The sequence below is a fragment of the Ochotona princeps genome, chromosome 14, assembly GCF_030435755.1.
Source record: "Ochotona princeps isolate mOchPri1 chromosome 14, mOchPri1.hap1, whole genome shotgun sequence".
NCBI lineage: Eukaryota > Metazoa > Chordata > Mammalia > Lagomorpha > Ochotonidae > Ochotona > Ochotona princeps.
In genome coordinates this window covers 5,945,074-5,964,664 of record NC_080845.1, presented here as the reverse complement: position 1 = coordinate 5,964,664, position 19,591 = coordinate 5,945,074, and the positions used below count along the sequence as shown (strand labels likewise).

General features: G+C 52.8%; 1 protein-coding gene across 1 annotated transcript in view; it reads left to right on the top strand.

The window, feature by feature from the left end:
• The window catches only part of MVB12B (multivesicular body subunit 12B), a 163,684-nt gene that overhangs the window by 129,374 nt on the left and 14,719 nt on the right, over positions 1-19,591 (top strand). The gene's annotated exons all lie outside the window — the stretch shown is intronic.

Sequence of the window (19,591 nt, the reverse complement as noted above, 5' to 3'; positions counted from 1 at the left end):
CCTTGCTGAGTCTCTGTGTAAACTTCATGAGGTTGGCCAACTGAGGCCCATTGGAATGTTGCAGGTCAGCCATTCACGAGAGCCACACTAGTTTGTCCCTTGGCCCCTCTTAGCAGTTATGTGCTGGCTGTCCTGGCAGACAAGTTCCAGAGCCTGTGGCCCCTGTGCGCGTGGGAGGCCATGTCCTAGCCGTCAGTGACCAACATCCGGACCCCGTGCGTGTGGGAGGCCATGTCCTAGCCGTCAGTGACCAACAACCAGCTCCCGTGCGCGTGGGAGGCCACGTCCTAGCCATCAGTGACCACAGCCATCCCCTGTGCACATGGGAGTCCATGTTCTAGCCATCAGTGACCAACAGTTGGCCCTTCTTTTTCTCTGGTAAATGGAAAAAGGAGATGTAACCTAGAGTCCCCATCTCAGGTGTACACACACATGCACTCTATCAGGCACTCCTGGGGAGAAAGTACACATTAAAAAAAACGGGCCTTGGCTAGTTCCTGGTGCCGTCAGCCAGTCATTTATGAAACACTGAGGCCCAGCTGCACTGATGTCATTCCACCTGATTCTGCAACAAAAAAGGCAAGGAAACCACACCCTGACTTGGCCCTAGTGGAGCTTTGAGGTGGTTTAGGCCCCACTGTCATGCCCAGAGCCATGTGCTTGCTGTGTGTCAGAGAATGGTCTGGGGTAATTTGAGGGCAGCCTGGGCGGCACTTTCCATGGGGTCTTGGTTGCAGGCCAGATGAAAGTGGATTCTTTTCCAAATGCTGCTGGAATTAAGGCAGCCGCTGTTGAGCTTCTCTGGTTTCGTGTAGTGAGAAGAGGATTTGTACCCACAGAGGCCATTCCCCAAGACTTTGATGTTGCTGGAAAACACGTAGGGGTGATTTAAGAGTTGGGGTGTGTTTTTTGGCTGGAGTAATTGGGCTGTCTGGGAAGGTGAGGGGAGGAAATTCAAGAGTAATTGCTACCGGATGCAGAAGTACAGACATGTGGACACTTAGCAACCATACAGAGGAAGCTTCTCCAGCCTTCTTGGGAGTGGGTGGAGGAGGACAATGGCTGTAGGACAATTGATTTTGTTTCTGTGAGCACTGGGCTACGGCCCCAACCTCACGCCTGTCATGGGCCACTTTTGAACTTCAGGTCAGCCCCCTGTTACAGGGAGTTGACAATGTGTGCCTCCCATGGTTGTGGTGAGGGATGCCATGAGACTCCCAAGGGAGAGGAAACCCCTATTTGGTCAGCTTTGCAGATGTCTATAGGACAGCTGTGTCCACCTGCATCTCTGCTATGTAATTGGCCATTGCTGCCCACAGACGTGCCACAGACTTGGAAACCTATGGGCCAGGCAAGCACTCCAGGAGGGATGGTCACGGGGGAGAGTGGGCCAAGGCCAGCTAGGACGGGAGGGGCCCCGAGAGCCTGGAGGCCCATGCCTTGTTCTCCGGTTTAGTGTTTGATTTTCAAAGCTAAGGTTGGAGATGTCAGTGAAGGTTCCTCTCCACCCACGCAGCTCATGGTAGCTTCCATTCTGATGGCACTGGTCCTTGGTGTCACCTGTTGCTCCGTGAAGGAGGTGTGGTTACCTCAAGGATCATGGGCCATGATCCTTTGTCATATACATGTGCACACCTGCACACACATATCCATATGTCATGGCTGCCCCTTCTTCATGATGATCTTGGTACCACCCAGGTTCCTTTATGAGGATAAAAGGCAGTGGAAAAGAAAATAAGTATCTGGTGTCCATGCAGAGACCACCTATGAGAGACACAGGCAGATGTGGGAAGGTGGCAAAGCCCAAGGGGCCGAGCACACGAGGGTCCGGAGCCCCCCGTCCCTCATGGGCTCCACCAGCCACTTAGAACCAGCTTTCTGCACTGGGAAGTGGCCTTTCTGCTTTTATTGTCAAACTTCAAAGATCTCTTGAAATAACATTTTTCCAGCAACATTCCAAAGGTTTTACACACGTGTGAAGGGAGGAGTCTGGCTGCTGGTGTTTGCTCAGCCCCATCCATTAGCTGTGAGGGTCCGTACTTGCTCACCACTCTTCTCCCCCCAGAGCTGAGCAGGCGAGAGGGAAAGCTGTTTCCTGTGTAGGCCCTGTTCACCAGCCCCAGCTGTCCCCAGGCAGAGTCCGTGGCCAGAGCCAATAGGGAGGTGACCCTTGGTGTTGGCCAGAGAAACTCCCCACCCAAGAGCAAGGTGAAGTGGACCTCATTGTGTCTGACCTCCATGTGCCTTGTGAGTTGAGGTGGGGATGAGGTTTCAAACCTCTGGGGTCATTGCTGCGGTGTTACCCCTGTGGGTAGTAACAGCACTGTGGGGTTCTCCCCAGACAGTCATCAGGCCAGGGTGTTCCTGTGGGCCCCAGGCCCGGCCTCTCCCTGGACCCCGCAGTGGGACCAGAGTCACTGACCGACATCGCATTCCTCTAAAGCTCGGCAGTGCCGGGGTGAAAGGTTCTGGCAAGCTGTTAGAACTAACGATGCCATAAATAAAAAGTGACGTCGTTTATAAAGTTCCTTAAATAAATTTTGTCACTTACATAAATTCCTGTCCATATTACATCACTGTTAGTAATGATTTTAATGGCGAGTTTTCTTTCTGTGCAAAAGAATTAGTCCGAGACCTGGAGTTTTGTAAAACGTGCCGTTGGTACACTTGGCACACTTGGCTGGCGTTCTCATGTCTCCGCTTCCTGCTTCGTCTCAACGCGGCCCAGGCAGGAGGAGCCCGGCTTGAATCACAGGGGCTGCTACAGAGCTGAGGGTGGGGAAGACTCCTGTCACGTGGGCCACCCAGGCTCAGAAGCCCCTTTTCCTCCTGAGAGAGACTGGGTTGAGAAGGAGATCTTCTTTCAGCAGGAACCAAGTTCATGAGCACTGGGCACCTATTGTATTCGTGTGCTCTTGGGGTTCTCAGCAGGCTGGCAGCTGCAGTCCACTGGCAGTGCCCCCTTGGTCTTCATTTGTCTAAGAATAACAGGAAATCATGTGCTTCCTGACCCTCCAAAGCCACCTTCTTCAGGGGACGTGTCCCCGTAGGCTCCTGGCTCCTTCCTGAGTCACCATAGGCAGTCCTGTCTGGTTCTGCGGGCCACAGTTTGACCTGCACTTCAGCTCTGTCCTGCCGTAGGCAGATTCCACGAGGGCAGCCTTACAGGTCTTCCCTCCTTCCTTCCACACTGAGTGGCCTGAGTGAAACGTTCCACTCCTGATTGGATCTCAGACTCCCACCCTTTACCCAGCCCTGCCCAGCCATGTCCACACCTCCTAGGCTCCCGACATGCTCCTCTTCTATAGCACCAGCGACTGATTCTTTTTTTTTTATTTTATTATTTGGGGGGGCGAGTCAGAGGTAGGAGGTACGACACAAAGATCTTCTATACAGTGGTTCACTCCCACAAATGACTGCCACAGTCAGATCTGGACCACACTGAAGCCGGGAGGCAGGAGCTTCATCCTGATCTCCTACGTGAGTGAGTGCAAAGGCCCATGCATCCTGTACTGCTTTTCTAGGCACATTAGCAAGGAGCTGGATCAGAAGAAGAACAGCTTTCACTGCTGGGTCCAGCAATGTAGCATAGTGGGTTAACTGCTGCCTCCAGTACTGTCATTCCATAGGGATGCTGGTTCAAGTCCCAGTTGTTCCACTTCCCATCCAGATCCCTGCTGGTGTACCTTAGAAAGCAACAGAAAATGGCTAAAGTCCCTGGGCCCCAGTGCAGCTACATGGGGGACCATGGATAAAACGCCTGGCTCCTGGCTTCAGCCTGGCCTTCAGTACCATTGCAGCCATTTGGAGAGTGAACCAATAGGTAGAAGCACTCTCTGTCTCTCCCCCTCTCTCTCTAACTCTGTCCTTAAAATAAATAAGTAGGGCCCAGCGGCGTGGCCTAGCATGTTCCCTTGAACATGCCGGGATCCCATATGGGTGCCGGTTCTAATCCTGGCAGCTCCACTTCCCATCCAGCTCCCTTAATTCCTGGATCCTGGCTTTGGATCGGCATAGCACCAGCCATTGCACTCGCTTGGGGAGTGAATCATCGGACGGAAGATCTTCCTCTCTGTCTCTCCTCCGTTCTGTATATCTGCCTTTCCAATAAAAATAAATAAAATCTTTTAAAAAATAAAATAAAATAAATAAGTAAAGAAATATTAAAGTTACTGCTTTTGTGGGAGGCAGACAAGCAGTGGTCTCCTAGCTGGGGTAGACTCAGGTGCTAAGTGTCCTTTGGGCTCCCCTGCCCAATACTACACTCAGTCATTCCTATCCCATCATGGCCCAGTTTTTTCAATTTTTTAACAGTTTACTTATTTATTTGAAAGTCAAAGTTACTGAGCGATGAGGAGGAAAGAAAGGTTCACTCCCCGAATGGCCTCAATGGCCTGGCTGAGACTGGCTGACGTTAGGAGCCAGGAACATCATCTGGGTCTCTCACAGGCAGCAGAGGCCCAAGCACCAAGCCATCTGCTGGCACTTCCCCAGGCCACTAGCAGAGAACTGGATTGGAAGTGGAGCAACTGGGATTTGAACTGGTGGCTTAGTCCTACACCGGCCCCAATGTCCAATTTTTGTTTTTAGCAAACTGAAAAAGAAATGATGGTCACCACCTTCAGGATTTCCACCAGTGGAACATTGTACCATGAGTATGTTATTCTGAAGCCTAGTTTCAAGTGTCAGAACCCTGCTCCTTGCCCTTGTGCCTTCTCTACACTTTGTCCTGTTTCCCAGATGGTCCTGGGCCTGAAGCTCAGTGGTTACAGACAAGTGTCACATCGAGTTCCAGAGGGAGGCTGTGTGTGTGGCTGTGGGGTTCTATGGGCAGAGCGCTGGCAACCCCTCTGTTGCCCTGCCTTGGGCACAGGTGGACTCACATTTCAATGGCTGTCCAGCAGCTTCACTGGAATCAAACTGAAAGCCCAAGTTAGCGACTGGCCCTGACTTCACCAAAACTGAACACCAAAGCAAGCATCCCATGTGCTTTCCAAGTATGTCTCCAAAGTCAGCATGGGGGCCTTTGCTGTAAAGTTGGTGGCTGTCTCTCTGAGCCCTGAGCCCCGCAACCCTGTGCTTCCTGTCACCAAGAGGCAGCTGTTGGAGTGGAGTCCCTGCTGTACCACCGTCAGTCTTCCACTGACACCATAAGCATGTCATTGTCAGGAGACCCATATTGCATACCAGTTTGTTACCAACCTGCTCAGTAGCCCCAAGCAAGCCAGCAAGCCTCTTCATGTTCTGTGGTGTTATGGTGGAGCTAGACCAGCCAGCCTCCTTGGACCTGGGGCAGAGACTCCAGCAAATGAGACACTAGATATGAGGCCCCTAGGAAAGTCCTGGCTGGGTACCACAGATGTTCATTGTGGATTCCTGTATGTTTTGTGTGTCTGAGAAGTCTGCCATTTCTAAGCTGCTTGGGGTTCCTTGAGCTTCTCTCTGGCCACTCAGCTCTGCCCACTGCACTTTCTTTGGATTCACATGACCACCTCCCTCCTTGGGCTTTCTAGAAGGTACTTTGGAACACAGTCCCCTGGCTTCCAAGAGGCCCTGGGTCCTGCCTGCCTTTCTCCCCCAGTCCCATGACTGTAACACCCCTGAGCACCAGATGGTGTGGAAAGGCCTTGGGTGTCTGCTGCTGGGCTCTTAGGTTTAGTTGCAGTATGCCTTCCCAGGCTTTATCCCAGCAAAGTCTGCCTCTGAAAAGTTCAGGGTGGACTTTTTGGGTGCCTGGAAGTTACCACTCAGGGAGGCAGAGGGCTTAAGGGGGACTCTCAGGAGCCCAGCACAAGTCCCAGATGCCTCACACTCCAGTGTAAAAATAGTAAGAGATCTTTGAATTGGGTATAGAGGGGAGGGAGGCAAACTAGCTTTTATCTGGAGTCCAGAAAAAGAGTCCCACAGTACCTGGATTTCTCATCATTTTCTTCTACCCATGGAATTCAAAAAGCCACACGTACTCAGAAAACTGCAGTGAGAGACCAGCAGCCGTGCTGGGGTCCTTTTGAGAGGCCTAATCCACAAAAGAGCTGGACCAAAGAGAAACCCAGGCTGCACCGCATAATTAGTGACAAACTGGCCAGCGTTGGACGAGCACCTGGCTTTCCTTGGCCAATGGATCTTCTTGACATCGTGCCTTAGATTACATTGGAGCCAAGGTCCTGGCCTCTGAGCTGGCCAATGCCAAGTGTTGCCCTGAGAGCCTGGCTCCCTCGAGACCCACAGCTACAAGACAGGCTGATCCAAGTCATCTCCCAGGCAGACATAGGAGAGGACCCGGCACCATCCTGGCACGAAGCCCACAGCTTTTGGCAAGTGGCAGCTCTGACCCATGGGGAAGCATGGCCTGCTTCTCCCACAGGTGATGCCAAGCCGTGTTTGGTGAAGGTGCCGGTAGTGTGCTCGTGAGGTCCTCGGCCAGCACCAGCCCTGTGGAGCCATGTTTCTTCTGGGGCTGGGTGTTCAGGGCTTTCTCCCCCCAAGACTCGCACATGGGGAATTTAGAGAGTGGATGCTCTGGAGAAAAAGTGTGCCTCTTCTGCAGTAGGGACAGCCCTGAGGACATGCTCTACCCAGGCCACCTGGCCGCTTTCCTGCAGGCGCCCCTTGGCCCATCTCGAGATGAGTGCACTGTCCGGAGAAGGAACGTGTCCATGAAGCTGGTTCATGTTCTGCCTTCTGGCTTCATGAGCAGTGCTGTCCCCAAGGGGCAGAGCTCATCCTGTGACATGGTGACTGGGCTCTTAGTCCACGGTTCTTCTTGAAGCCCATGGTTCTGTTCCCAACCTTGAACACAATCTCATCAAAGTCAGTCTTGGCTTCTCGGAGGGTGCCTGTCTCTTGCGGGGGCTCCCCCTGAGAGTGCCCCACAACCTCTAAACTAAGCAGAGCTCTGATGGGTGCGCCAGGCCCACTCACCATGCGGGTGACCAGCAGTCCTGTTACCATCTCACAGGGAAGACACTCGTTGCAGATGCTGTAAGCCATCAACTGGCCTTCTCGGAGGGGCATGTTCTTAGAATTCTCGTATCCCTGTTGATGCTCCCACACGCTCACCTGGAACTTGGGTGCTACCACAGGGGCATCGCTTGGACCTGCTTTCTGAAGGGGAATGTGGAGCCAGGAGCAGCCAAGCAGGTTGTATCAGGACCAGTGGGGTGGGCATCTCCCCAGCCTGGAGTCTGGAGAGCCAGTTTTAGCCCTAGCACATTTGGGAAGCACGCCAGTGACAGGAGGAAGGCAAGCAGGTTCCAAAGAGATCGCAGGGTCAGTGCAACCCTGGGTCTGGCTCTGTGGCCACGTGCTCTAGGGCTGCTCGCTTCCACTTAGCCTGAGCATCGTCCATGAAGTGGGAATGTATACGCGCACACGCCCGTCTACCTCGTGAGTTGCCTCAAGCCTTCGGTCAGCATTGGGAGGACTCTGCCCAGCACAGGGTAAGAGTTTGAAAAATGGAAGCTGCCAACACCACCATTCCCTGGGATTTAAAGGATTTGTGACTAGTGTTGGGGAGGCCCAGACAACCAAGGCGGTGGCAAAGTTGTTCAGAAGGAAGAGGGAAGCAAAACCAGGAAGCTCCTCGGGGGAGATGAGTCTACCCCTTCTTTTCTGGGATACTAGGCACAGCGCCTGGCTCCCTAGGCCCCTGTGGTTCCTGCACAGCCCCTTGGCAGCTGGCAGAGCCAGCCCCCTAGCCCTGCCAGGGTCCCACAAGCTAGAGCCCAAGCCCAGGAGGATTGCCATCTATTGTCTGTGGCTCACAATGCCAGGGAGTAGTTTGCATAGATTCCCAAGTTTGTAATTAAAACAATCAAGAAACAATTTATACTCTAGAAAGGGGGGTGGGAACAGCGAGGCAGAAAGCTTCCTCCGAGCAGATGTTGTGCTGTGAGCCATGCAGAAATCGTATTTGATCATCGGCCCAGCATGGCTGTCTCAGGACTTGAGGGGAAGCGAGAGGGCATCTTTTCCACTAACCCAGCGATTTTTAGATCCTAATATCATTTCACATTTAAAGGTGACAGCAATATCTTTAACGTTTTTCTATTGGATTAATAACATTTAATGTTCAAAGCAATAAAGCGAAATGTTTTTGTGAGGGTGCTTTATATCACTAATAGAAAATTCAAGTTTAAAAAAAAAAGCACAACCAGAAAGAAAAGACCACACATGCAAAGTGATAAATGTTAGGAGCCTAAGCAAGCTGTAAACCCCAAAAGGCAGCCTGGGTGTGGAGGCGGCCCCCCAAGTGGGCTGGCGCCCAAGTCCACGAGTGCATGGAGCCCTCGCCCAGTCCACCCCACCCCGCCATCCATCTCCCCCTAGCCACGGAATATGACAATGTTAGCATTTTTCATTTCCCTGACGTTACCATTAATAAAGCAATGATCCAAAAGGGGCTTTGCTGAGTGTGTTCTTTATGCTCTCATCACTCACGACCAGATAATTTCACACAAGATCGTTTTAAAATTAAATGACGATAAAAACGCTCTCTGTTCTGTGTTCACCAGTTCATGGGAGTCTATCAGGTCATTAATGTGTCATGACAAACTGCTCGATGGATACACGAATAATTAATTATTTGAATAAATAACAAGTTGAACTTGGGGCCTTGAACCACAGTGACATACGTGTCCCATCAGGGGCACTGTGGAACCCCTGCAGGGCGCTCGGAGGGGAAGAGTTAGATCAGAGGCCAGACCCCTGGGAAGGCCGCCAGGCACTGCGGTAAACACGGGATGGTGTCCCTCCGGGAGCAAGCCCTGGGTCTGCATTGCCTCTCCTACCCGGGGCTCCGGGTTGGCAGTTCCCTGGCGCCGCGAGTCCAGACCCCATTGATGGGTGCTGACTTGGAAGAACAATCACCCAGGTTTCTATAATCACCATTAGTCTCTGCATATTTTTCAGGATAATTGCAGCAATTATTATTCGGATTTCTCCTTTCACATGCCCGTTGTAGAAAGGAACAAGCGCTTATTATGCTGGATGGTTTGAAGAAACTGGGATTGAAATTCCTTGTCATCTGCGTGTTCCCCATTTCAATTCGTGCTGTCTCTGAAAGTTTGTCAGCTCCAGAAATTAAGAGTCATGCCAGCAGGTGCTAGCATTGCATCTTGAGGCTGAGCTTAGCCTGCAGGTAAGAGCGGCAGAATAGTTTATTTGGAGCTGCTAGGTTCTGCGGGAGCACCTGTCATGCAGCAGGAGGCATCCGTGACAGGGACGGGCAGAGGAGGGTGGCAGCCACACACCCGTGTCCCAAGACGGACAGACGCAGTGCATGAGCAACCAGCACTGAGGAATCATCCTTGTGGCATGCCCTTTCTAAAAACAATTTACTTGTTATCTGAAAGACAGAATTACAGAGAGGATGGGGTAGGGGAAGCAGAGAATGAGAAAGAAGTATCTTCCATCTACTGGTTCACTCCCCCAAGTAGCTTCAACCAGGAGCCCAGAACTCCACCCTGATCTTCCACATGAGGAGCAGGGCCACACACCCTGGGGCCATCCTCTGCCTTCCCAGGACATCAGGGAGTTGGATCAGAAGTTGGGCTCATATGGGATGCTGGTGTTGCCAGCAGTAGCTTAACCCTCTGCAGCAGCACACTGGCCTCTGTAGCTTGCATCTTAAAGGCATTAAATCCAGGCAGTGTGTGGCACTGGCCTTGGTGGACACAGAGACTAGGTAGGGGCCAACTTGCGCGGGGATCTGCATGTCAGAGTGAGTGACAGGTGGGTCCTCAGTGCCGTCTCAAGCTGCTCCTCTGTGCCCACAGCACCAGCATTCATCCCCTGTATTTGAGCCTATGGATAGAGACTTGCCCAGCGTAATCGGAAACACACTTCCATGTAGGTTTGGCATAGGGATGCTGCACCCCGGCCCAGCCCTCTGTGTGATCCTGGGGTCTCCCACCTCTGGGTGCATGCATCCGGAGAGGGATAACATCTGTGTCCACCTCGGCCAAGCGCTTGCCAGTTCAGCTACATGAGGGGCAAGATGGCTAGATACTCGGTTTTAAGCTGAAAAGTCCAGTTCTTGAGCTTTCTATGATGTTGAAAAGCTACACAACATGAAACGCCTTTTCTTCATCAGATGAAACTAGGGTTTTTGTTATGACCTACTTAGTTCTCATGCACTCAGATGGTATCATCTGATAAGTTTGAGTTGGACTTAGGTTGTGGCTCTTTGCAGCAGATGTCTGTTTACGTGGTCTACACCTGCCTGTCACTGTGAATCCAAACCCAGTAGCTCTGGTGAGGCCTGTGGCCCTGACAGCCCCTACCCTTGGGATTCCCCATGCAGCCCAGGGCCCAGGCCGCAGCTTTGAGGCTGTTGTCCTTGATCTTTGCATTCTCTGCAGTGTCACACCCCACATGGGACTTGGCCCCACAGCACCTCAGTGCCCTGGAACTAAGACACCACATCTCATGCCATTTTTGTTAGCCCGATGGGCAGTTTCTGAAGTAAAATTGATAATGAAGTTCTATCTTGTGCAAAATACTAGTCCTGCTGTCTCATTGCTGCAAATATTTGGGCAGATAAATGAGTGAGGATGTCACGGAGCCAGTGGAAGAAGTTGGGATGTTCCTTTGCATACAGCCTTAAAGATTTCCTGTTAGGAAGCAGCACTTCCTGGCCCTGGACCCTATTCCTCTGTGAGTTGTTTCATCCCTCGCCAGCCAGCAACAGGCCCTGGGCTTGCACAGCTTCTGCGTGGGACTCGGATGGGCTTGGGATGGCAGCATACAACACAGTTGCTGAGTGGTGGCCCAGAGGTGATATCCTTCCCCCAGTTTCAGGGGTCTACAAGGACCTTCCTCCCAGACAGAGTCCACGGCAAGAGGGGTTTATCATAGACAAGCACTTCCCAGTGGAAAATGGTGGGCAGGTGTAGGGCAGAGAGGACACGGGGCAGTGGGATGCACCCTGGTAGAGACTTGAGCACTGTCCCTGGGCTGCAGGTAGGCAGTGGACCACCTTGAATGAAAGAATGATACAATGGACATCAACTCCAGAGACAGCTGGCGTGGGCCACCCCTGTGAGCACCCAGAGGGCACTGCCACGACTCCTGCCCCACATCCCTTCACTCTACAGAGCCACCAGTTGCTTTTCAGCCTTCTTGGGTATTGGCTCAAATGGGAAGGCATTGCCATCTTATCCTTTGTGAAGCGTGATACAGGGCAGCGCACTCAGACCATGGTGTGCCCCTGGGCTGCCTTTTTCCCACTTGGTGCCCCTGCCCCCCGAGTGTCCGGTTCCTTCCCAGTAGAGTGGGTGATGATCTCTTGCCAGGCTGGCATGAAGTTCATGGGCGAGTACCTGCAGGAGTCGCCGGTGCCCTCCTCCCGCTGCAGCAGCCCTCCCTGCTGCCCTGTGGCTCAGGACCTGCTATCACCTTTGTGTGCAACTTTGATGAAACCTTTTAGATTAGTATCTGAGTGAGGTTAATGGAAGTCAGCTGTTACCTGTGATGTCACACATGACTTGGTGGGATTTGTAAATTGCTTCCAGGCTCTCTGATCACCAATACTTATTTAATACTTATTTAACAGTGAACTGTTTTTAATAGAGATTTATGTATTTATTTGAAAAGCGGAGTTTACAGAGAGGAAGGGAGAAAGATCTATCTGCTGGTTCACTCCCCAAATGAACTTAACTACTAGGGCTGGTCCAGACAAAAGCTAGGAGCTTCATCCAGGTCTACACATGGGTGGCAAGGACCCCACACTTGGGCTGTTCCCTGCTCCTTTCCCAGGTGCATAAGCAGGGAGTGGGGTCAGAAGAGGAACATCCAGGTCTCAAACTAACACCCATATGAAATCTGGCACTGCAGGTGGCAGCATAGCTCACTGCACTGCAGCCAGCCTCCCATGGTGACTCTTACAAGTTATGAGACCAAGGGATATCCAAGTTCAACTTAAGTTACTATGTGACTGAGGACTTGTTAAACCCGAGCTGCAGAACACTCACCCCAGAGCTTGGAAAATGCTGAGGCCTGCCAGAGGAGCACTAGGCTAAGAAGGCACTGGCCCAGGCCAACCCTCTTGCCCACAGATGGGAACGCTGAGACCTAGTTGATCCCTACACAGGCCCCCAACTCCTAGGCCACTCCTAGGCCACTGCTCTATGCACCACTATGTTTTAGGTTCCTGTTCCACACTGGGCACTGTTCCAGGTGCTGAGGACATGGCCACAATGGAGCTTACCTTGGTTGATGAGGTCTGGGGTGCAGGGGGCACTGGCAGTGATCCCCCAAAGCCTTCGTGTCATTGTGGTAATGACAGTGTAACAAGGACTGTGGCAACCCTTGTACCTGCCCTGGAATAAACAGCTCTGTGTATAGGGGCTTACAAAGTGGGCTTCACAGTCCCCGAGCCCCCACCGAGGGCAGGCCTGGGGTCTCAATGTGAGGTTATGTGACAGCAAAGCTTGGTGCTATCGCTGTCTTCATTTCAAGTAGCCAATAAAAAAGACAAAGATAACAGTTTCTGGAAAAATCTGTCGGAGTTTCCTCCCAAAGATGCAACCCAGGCATAAGTTGAATTTGCTGGGTAACAAACTACCCTAATGCTGGGAGCTTACAGCAACCCCCATTTATCCACTGCTGGGGGTCAGCAGGTGTTATTCTTGTCCTGGTCAGCCTGGCTGGCCCAGTTGTCCAGGCAGCCATGGCCGAGACCTTTCACACCTGCTCTGGACTGCAGAGGAACACCCGCCTACGAGCCTAGAGGGAATCTGTGCCCATGTGTACAGGCCCCACTGTGTTCAGAAAAGCCGCTGGTCCCCACAGCAGTGGTTCATGATCCCTGAGTTGTTAGGAAGAAGACGATGTGTTGCTTACTCTTTGGAACACTCCCCATGTTCCCTAGACATCGTGATTCTGGTGTTAGTGAGGTGGTGATTTCCGCAGAGGTGGTGTGCCCGCCCTGGAGGGACACGCCGTAGCCTGTACGTGCCACTGCCCTCATCATGTCACCATAGCTAGCAGCCCCTTCCCTGGGGCTCCGCCACTACGTCAGCATTTTACCTTAGCAGCAGGCCTCCCTTTGAACTTGTCTGCTGTTCTCTGGCAGTTAGCTGTATGCTGTGCCTTCTGACAGGAATGCCCCAGAAGGGACATCCGCTCAGCACAGCGCACAGCCACGGTTACCTGGCCAGGGCTGGTGAAGTCACCCGCATCAGCCTCCAGCTTTCATTCTGCTCTTGTAATTCGTGTGTGCTTGGTGGGAAACACCTGGAGACTATGTGAATGGCTCCTTCCTCATCAGGTGTTCAGCTGCCAGGGATATTTTCAAGCCCATTCTTCCTGCAGGGTTCACTAGTTGGCAGTTGAAGGAAGAGCTGTGACCCCAGTTCACCTGTTTGGTCGAGTTGATGCGGACTGGTGGGTTCTAGTTTGTTGCTGTTAATATTGATGCTGACGTTGTCCCAGGTTTAGCCCACGGACGCCCCTTCAGGTTCCCTCTGCTCTGTCCCCATGATTCACTCACAGCTTCTTTCTTGCCACAGCGAGGTGTCACTGCCTTATTCTTTTCCTGATGGCCTTGAATTAGCCACTTCTCCTGTTACATTGCGGGGGGGGGGGGGGGGGGGGCGGGGAGTTAGAAACTAAAGCCTAGGGGCCAGGTATGTATGTGGCTCCCAAGCTGTCAGGCACAGGCAGCTGTCTGTGCACTCACCTGGGTAAAAGCACCCCCGGCAGGTGTGCACACGGAGATCTGCACGTCGATACCAGGCTGTGCTGTTACCTCCAGGTTTGGTCCAACATCACGTCCATCCTGGTCTTCTGTTATTTTTCCAGTTCCTCTTCCTCAATAGAAGTTAGCATCTTTCAGCTCTGTCTCCAGCCCTGCCTCTGTTCCCACTCTGTTTTCTTACACAACATTTTGTCTTCTCTCACGGCCTCCATCACAACCAAACCCTTTCAGACCCTCCCACACCATCCTCCAGGCACATTTGCTACGATTCCATCACTGGAATAAGTAAACAAACAAACAAAACAAGCAGTTTGCTAGCCTCTACAATGGGTCTTCAAAAAATACACAATAAATGTGTTTTTTTAAAGATTTATTAATTTTTATTGGAAAGGCAGATATACAGAGAGGAGGAGAGACAGAGAGGAAGAGCTTCTGTCCGATGATTCACTCCCCAAGTGGCTGCAATGGCTGGAGCTGAGCCAATCTGAAGCCAGGAGCGTCTTTAGGTCTCCCATGCAGGTGCAGGGTCCCAAGGCTTTGGGCTGTCCTCGACTGCTTTCCCAGGCCACAAGCAGGGAGCTAGATGGGAAGCAGGGCCACCAGGATTAGAACCGGTGACAATATGGGATCCCGACACGTTCAAGGTGAGGACTTTAACTGCTATACTATCGTGCTGGGCCCAATAAGTGTGTATTTTTGGGGGGGAAGAAAACTATGTAGAAATTTAAAATTTCTGGCTCCCAAACTCATCATTTAGTTACTTTATTTTTTGTTTGTTTGTTTGTTTGTTTACCTGAACAGCAAAAAGACAGATAGACAAACACACACAGACACACTAGAGAGGTCTTTCATCCACTGGCCTAATCCGCACATAGCTGTAGCAGCCAGGGCTGGGCCAGTCATGGCCAGGAACACAGGGTCCATTTGGGTCTCTGAGCTGAACAACAGGGACCTAAGTACTTGGCTCATCACCTGCCACCCCTGGGTCGGCAGCCTGTGTCTGTGCAGCTGTTAAAGGAACTGAGATGGAGAACTCTCTGTCAGTTAAATGAAAAATAAAATGCAAAAGCAGTTGCACTGCAATGCCATTTTTTATTCAAAATAAATACACAAAACAGAATTCTGTACTTCTTCTGTACATACAGAAAAATAGGCCCGTGCACAGGAAAGAGTCTGGACAGGGAGGCCTGGGACCAGGTACCAGTCACAGCGAGGACAGCCCTGGGGTGGTAGCTCCAGAGCCAGGGTGTTCTGGGTTAACCTCTGCTCAGCTGGCGCCCTAAGAAAACACTCATGTATCAAAGGATTAAAAAGCCTCCATCCCCCACCGTGCAGGTTGTGTACAGGCTGAGCCAGTGACACGTGACCATGACTGTGGACTGCCCTGCTGGTGCTGGACCCACCCTGCCCCCAACCCTAAGGGGGCCACTCCTGCATATACACTTGTTCTACATGCACAAAGCCAGCTTCTGTGTTTGCTCCCTGATGGTAGCACACGTGGGCATATAAACACTGACCTAGAGGGTCAGATACCTCCAATCCCCTCCTATCTCCTGAGCTGAGCTTTCCACTGGCTCACTCCCCTCAAATGGCTGCAGCTAAGCCAATCTGAAGCCGGGAGCCAGAAGCTTCCTCTGAGTCTCTCATATGGGTTCAGGGTCCCCAGGACTTGGGGCATTCTCCACTGATTTCCCAGGCCACAAGCAGGGAGCTGGATGAGAAGTGGAACAGCCAGGGCATGAATCAACTCCCAAATGGGATGACATGCTTGGAAGTGGACAATCAGCCAGTTGAGCCATCGCACCGGCTCCTGAACTACTTATTGACCTGGAGAAAAACACAGTTGTTCTCTGCCCAAGCCACTCTGCAGCGTCCACAGCAGGCGCGGCCCTGAAGAGATGTCCACGCCCCCACGCCCAGTCTCGAAGCACTGGCTCCTCCACTTCCAGTCCAGCTTCCTGCTAATGTGCATCCTGGGAGGAAGCCGGTCACGGCTCAAGTACCTGAGTCCCTGTGGGAGACTTGGGATGGCAGGGCTCCTGGCTTCAGCCTGGTCCAGCCTTGGATGTGAACGGCCATCTGGGGATGGGAACTGCAAATGGAAAGTATCTCTTTCCCTTCCTCCCTGCCTGTCTCTCTCCGCCCCTTCCTCTCTGCCTCTCTGCCTCTGCCTTTCAAATAAAAAGGAAAATACATTCTTTAAATCCTCTCTCGCGTGACCGTAGGCTCACATGCGCTCAGCCCTTCCACCTCTGCCATTTGGTTCTGTTCACTTGCATACTGTAGGGCCTGCATCTCCTCCTCGGACTGGTGGGGATCTGAGTGGGAGGCTGAGTGACTTGCTCAGAGCCACATGGTGGCATCTGACGCTGGCACCTGAGCCAAGTGAGTGCCTTCCCCGTCACAAGGCCACGTGCACAGTTCCCGGGGCTCCGGCTGTGGCTGATAAAGCCCTGCTTTGGGCTCCTGGGTAAGATGGCAAAAAACATTACTTTGGGAATCTAGAAGAAAGTATTGGCCTTGTTTAAACCCAGTTGGAATGCTGCCATGTCTCCTGTGCAGTGTCCCAGAGCACATTCCCCACGAAGGCACGCCAGGCTCTGAGCATGGTTTACAGATGCACCTTGAGACCCTGAGTGGTTGGCATTTGTTTCAGGGAGGCTTTCAAATACCTTAGGGAGTGGGCAGGAAGGGGCGGGCCTTCTGCTTACAGCGCCAAGGCCCCAGCAGGAGCACAGAGCCAATGCCCCACCCCCCGCCCCGTTTGGGTGTCGTTTCATTCTGAAAGTGACTACCTGCCAGGATCTGCAGGTACTTTGGGGTACCGTTACTCACCTTCACGTAGCATCACTTGACAGCAGAGGGCAAGCCCAGTGCCAGCCACAGGGCTTCTTAGAAGCTGTGATGCTCTTGAGCACGTGCCTTCCCGACTCTTTCCTTTAAGCATGTTGAATTAAATGTACACATTGATTGGCGCGTCCTTTCACCCTTCCTGTTCTGTGAGCTGTCAGGAAGGGAAGGGGCCAGACACCCTGAGCAGCGCCGGGCTGTCCGGGGCTGAAGGGTGGCCTCTGGCCCAGCACTCTTGGGAATTGGTTAGTGATGGGTGTTGAGTCCACACAAGGTGGTTTGCAGGGGGTGGTCAAGGGGGCAGTGTGGGGGTTTGCCATGGCCGTGGAGTTGGAGTTTCCGTCTGAACCAAGGAACAGGTACTGCAGACCCCTCCACTGCCAGACCAAGTTCCTGCAGGTTCAGGGTAGTGTTGTCTGTGCAAGCAGGAGCCAATTTTATGTCCAAGCAAATACATCATGCAAGTCGGGCTGCTTCCGGTCAGCTGACTAAAAAAAGGAAAAGAAAAATAGCCACCTTTTTTCCTTTAAAATAGGAGATGGGGTTTGTCCAGTAGCAGTGAGAGCTTTGTTTGTTTAAACCTTGCAGGATCTGGAAGCATTCATGGTCCCCTTGACTCCTGGTGTCTGATTGTGAAAGGAACAGTTGAATAGGCTCATTGTTTTCTGGGCTTTTTGTTTCATGTATTTTACAAACACTCCGGCGACAGGCCTGACACGCTGGTCTCTATGCACTCGCACTTGAGGAGCGGGCTACAGCATTAATAACAGAGTTCCCTGCACCATGCCATTTCTAAGCATGATCGTTATGATAAAGGGCATATACTTAATTACAGGCCTGCTTAATTACAGCTCTGTTGAAGCTCGTTTGTTTAGGAGAATGCTAATTGTGTCACGGAGCCCGCGGCACATCCTCGCTTCTATCCGCAGGATGCTGCGACGCTACAGACCCATGTTTCACTCAAACTGCTGCCAAAAAATGAAAAATTAAGGGGTGAGAAATGGTCTGGTACCAAAGCGAAACCTGTGTGGCCGAAGCTGCACCCCACTTCTCGGCCCTCCCTCAGGGGGACCTCTCTTGTCCAGGTCTGGATGTCTGCTCTGACAGTCTTCTAAGTGGGCTTCATATTGTTCCCATTTCACAGGTAGGGAAGCTGAGGCTGGGAGAGGTGGGGTAGCCTGCACCTGCCCACACATCCACCTGCTGCTGCCCTCCATGCCAGGCTCCCTGCCTTCTCTAAGTCTTGGTTTCCTTGGATGTGACCTATAGATGATAACATTGGCAGTCCTCTGATGTAAACTCACAGCTTGGTTTGGGATGGCAAACAGGGGCTTCCTTCCCATTTGGCTTCTCAGTAGGATTGGGCCAGGCGAGAATTTCTGTAACCTCCCAGAGGCCTGGGAGAGCCTCTCCCGGGGAGAGGGCCACGCAATGTTCCCCTCGGCTCATGTGATCCAAGAACTGGAGCTGCACCTGTTCTCCGTCTGGGTCCAGCCCCCATGTTGATCTGGGAGGGCATATCATGGGTGAACATGTGTGCCCAGTTCCTGTGACAGTGGTCACCCTGGCCAGGGTCAGCAGCAGTCGGGTAGCAGGGAAGAGCCCAGCCACTCAGCACTCAGATGGAGGAGGACTGGCTCCTGATGGGAAGGCGGAAAGCGGGCAGGGAGGCAGCTGCCACAGCTCCCCGTGAGAAGGCAGCACCGATATGATTTATGGGCACTCTTGGGTTGCGTGTGAAGGATGTGTGTCACTGGTTTTTAGAATTATGCTTGCAAACCTCGAGATAGTTTTAAATATGAAAAGACTGTCAGGCTAGGGGGAGTAGCAGTGGATGCCGTGGGATCCCGAGGAGGGTGAGCTGGCCCATAGGCCGGCTTTCTGCCTCATCCATGAGTCCCCTGCCCAGAGCCCCCTGTGTGTCGCTGCGTGCCCATACCCTGGGACCCCCGGTAGGTATGTGTCTAGCTCCCCTGCCAGCCCAGGAGGTCTGAGAGGGAGGGCATGGGCAGCTGCTGAGGTGGACAGGAAAGGATGCAGCAGCTTTCCAGGGCTGGGAGTGTAGCTGGTGGGCCACGGATGGGGTAGCAGTGCCTACCACCCCTCACGCTTGCCAGAGAGGTGTCATTTATCCTCTGAAATGTTGATGAGCAGAGCTTAGGTGGGACACGCCTGCTCCAGGTCTCCTGATTCCCTGTCCTGCTCTCTCAGGACTTAAAGCCCCACCCGCTCACCAGAGGGGCCCAGTCCAGCAAACATCAGGGGAAACAGTGACCATCACTTCCTGGCACTTCTCCTCCCAAGGCTTCTCCCTAAAGCCCTGACACTGCCCCCACCCCCAACTGCTGAGCCCTGCCCTGCTGAGTCAGTCTAGTCCCGGTGCAGGGGTGCCCATGGCAGGTGGTGTGGGGTGTGAGCTGCTGCCCCCACAGGATGAGACCTCCAGCCATGTCCCACACGCACAATCCACCACCACCATCCGCCAGTTTCAACTTTGTGGAAAGCACACACAAGCAGGTGCAGCTCGGAGCAGTTTCCTCCGGGTGCCGCTGTGAGCACAGACCAAGGACAGGGCAGAGCACAGCGAGTCCTCAGCACAGTAGGCACCCTCCCTGCCCCTCCCCAATGCCCACACCCTGCAGCCAGGCAAGCCTCTTGTGAGCAGACAGCCCCAATGGCTGGGCCATCCTTCTCTTAGGTATAACACAGGTTGCAGGGCCAAGGTCAGAGCCACCCCAACTCCATGACCCAAACAGCTTGGGCATAAGGAATGTGTAAGGAGCCCACTTTGTGCTCCTCTCCCCCCCGTGGGCAGCTCTGTGCCCTCCCAGCTCTGCCGTCAGCCCAAGGGGCTCTGACCCTTAGGAGGCCATGTTCCAGGGGATCCATGCCAGCTCTCTGCATTTCTGCACATCTGTCTGGTGTCCAGGGACTGATGAGGTATCTACCTCCTGTCCCTGGAAGCAGGGTGCACCGCTGTGCCTGCCACAGCTCGCACTGCCACATGCCGGGCACAGGCTGGCTCCAGCCAGTCCCTCCATG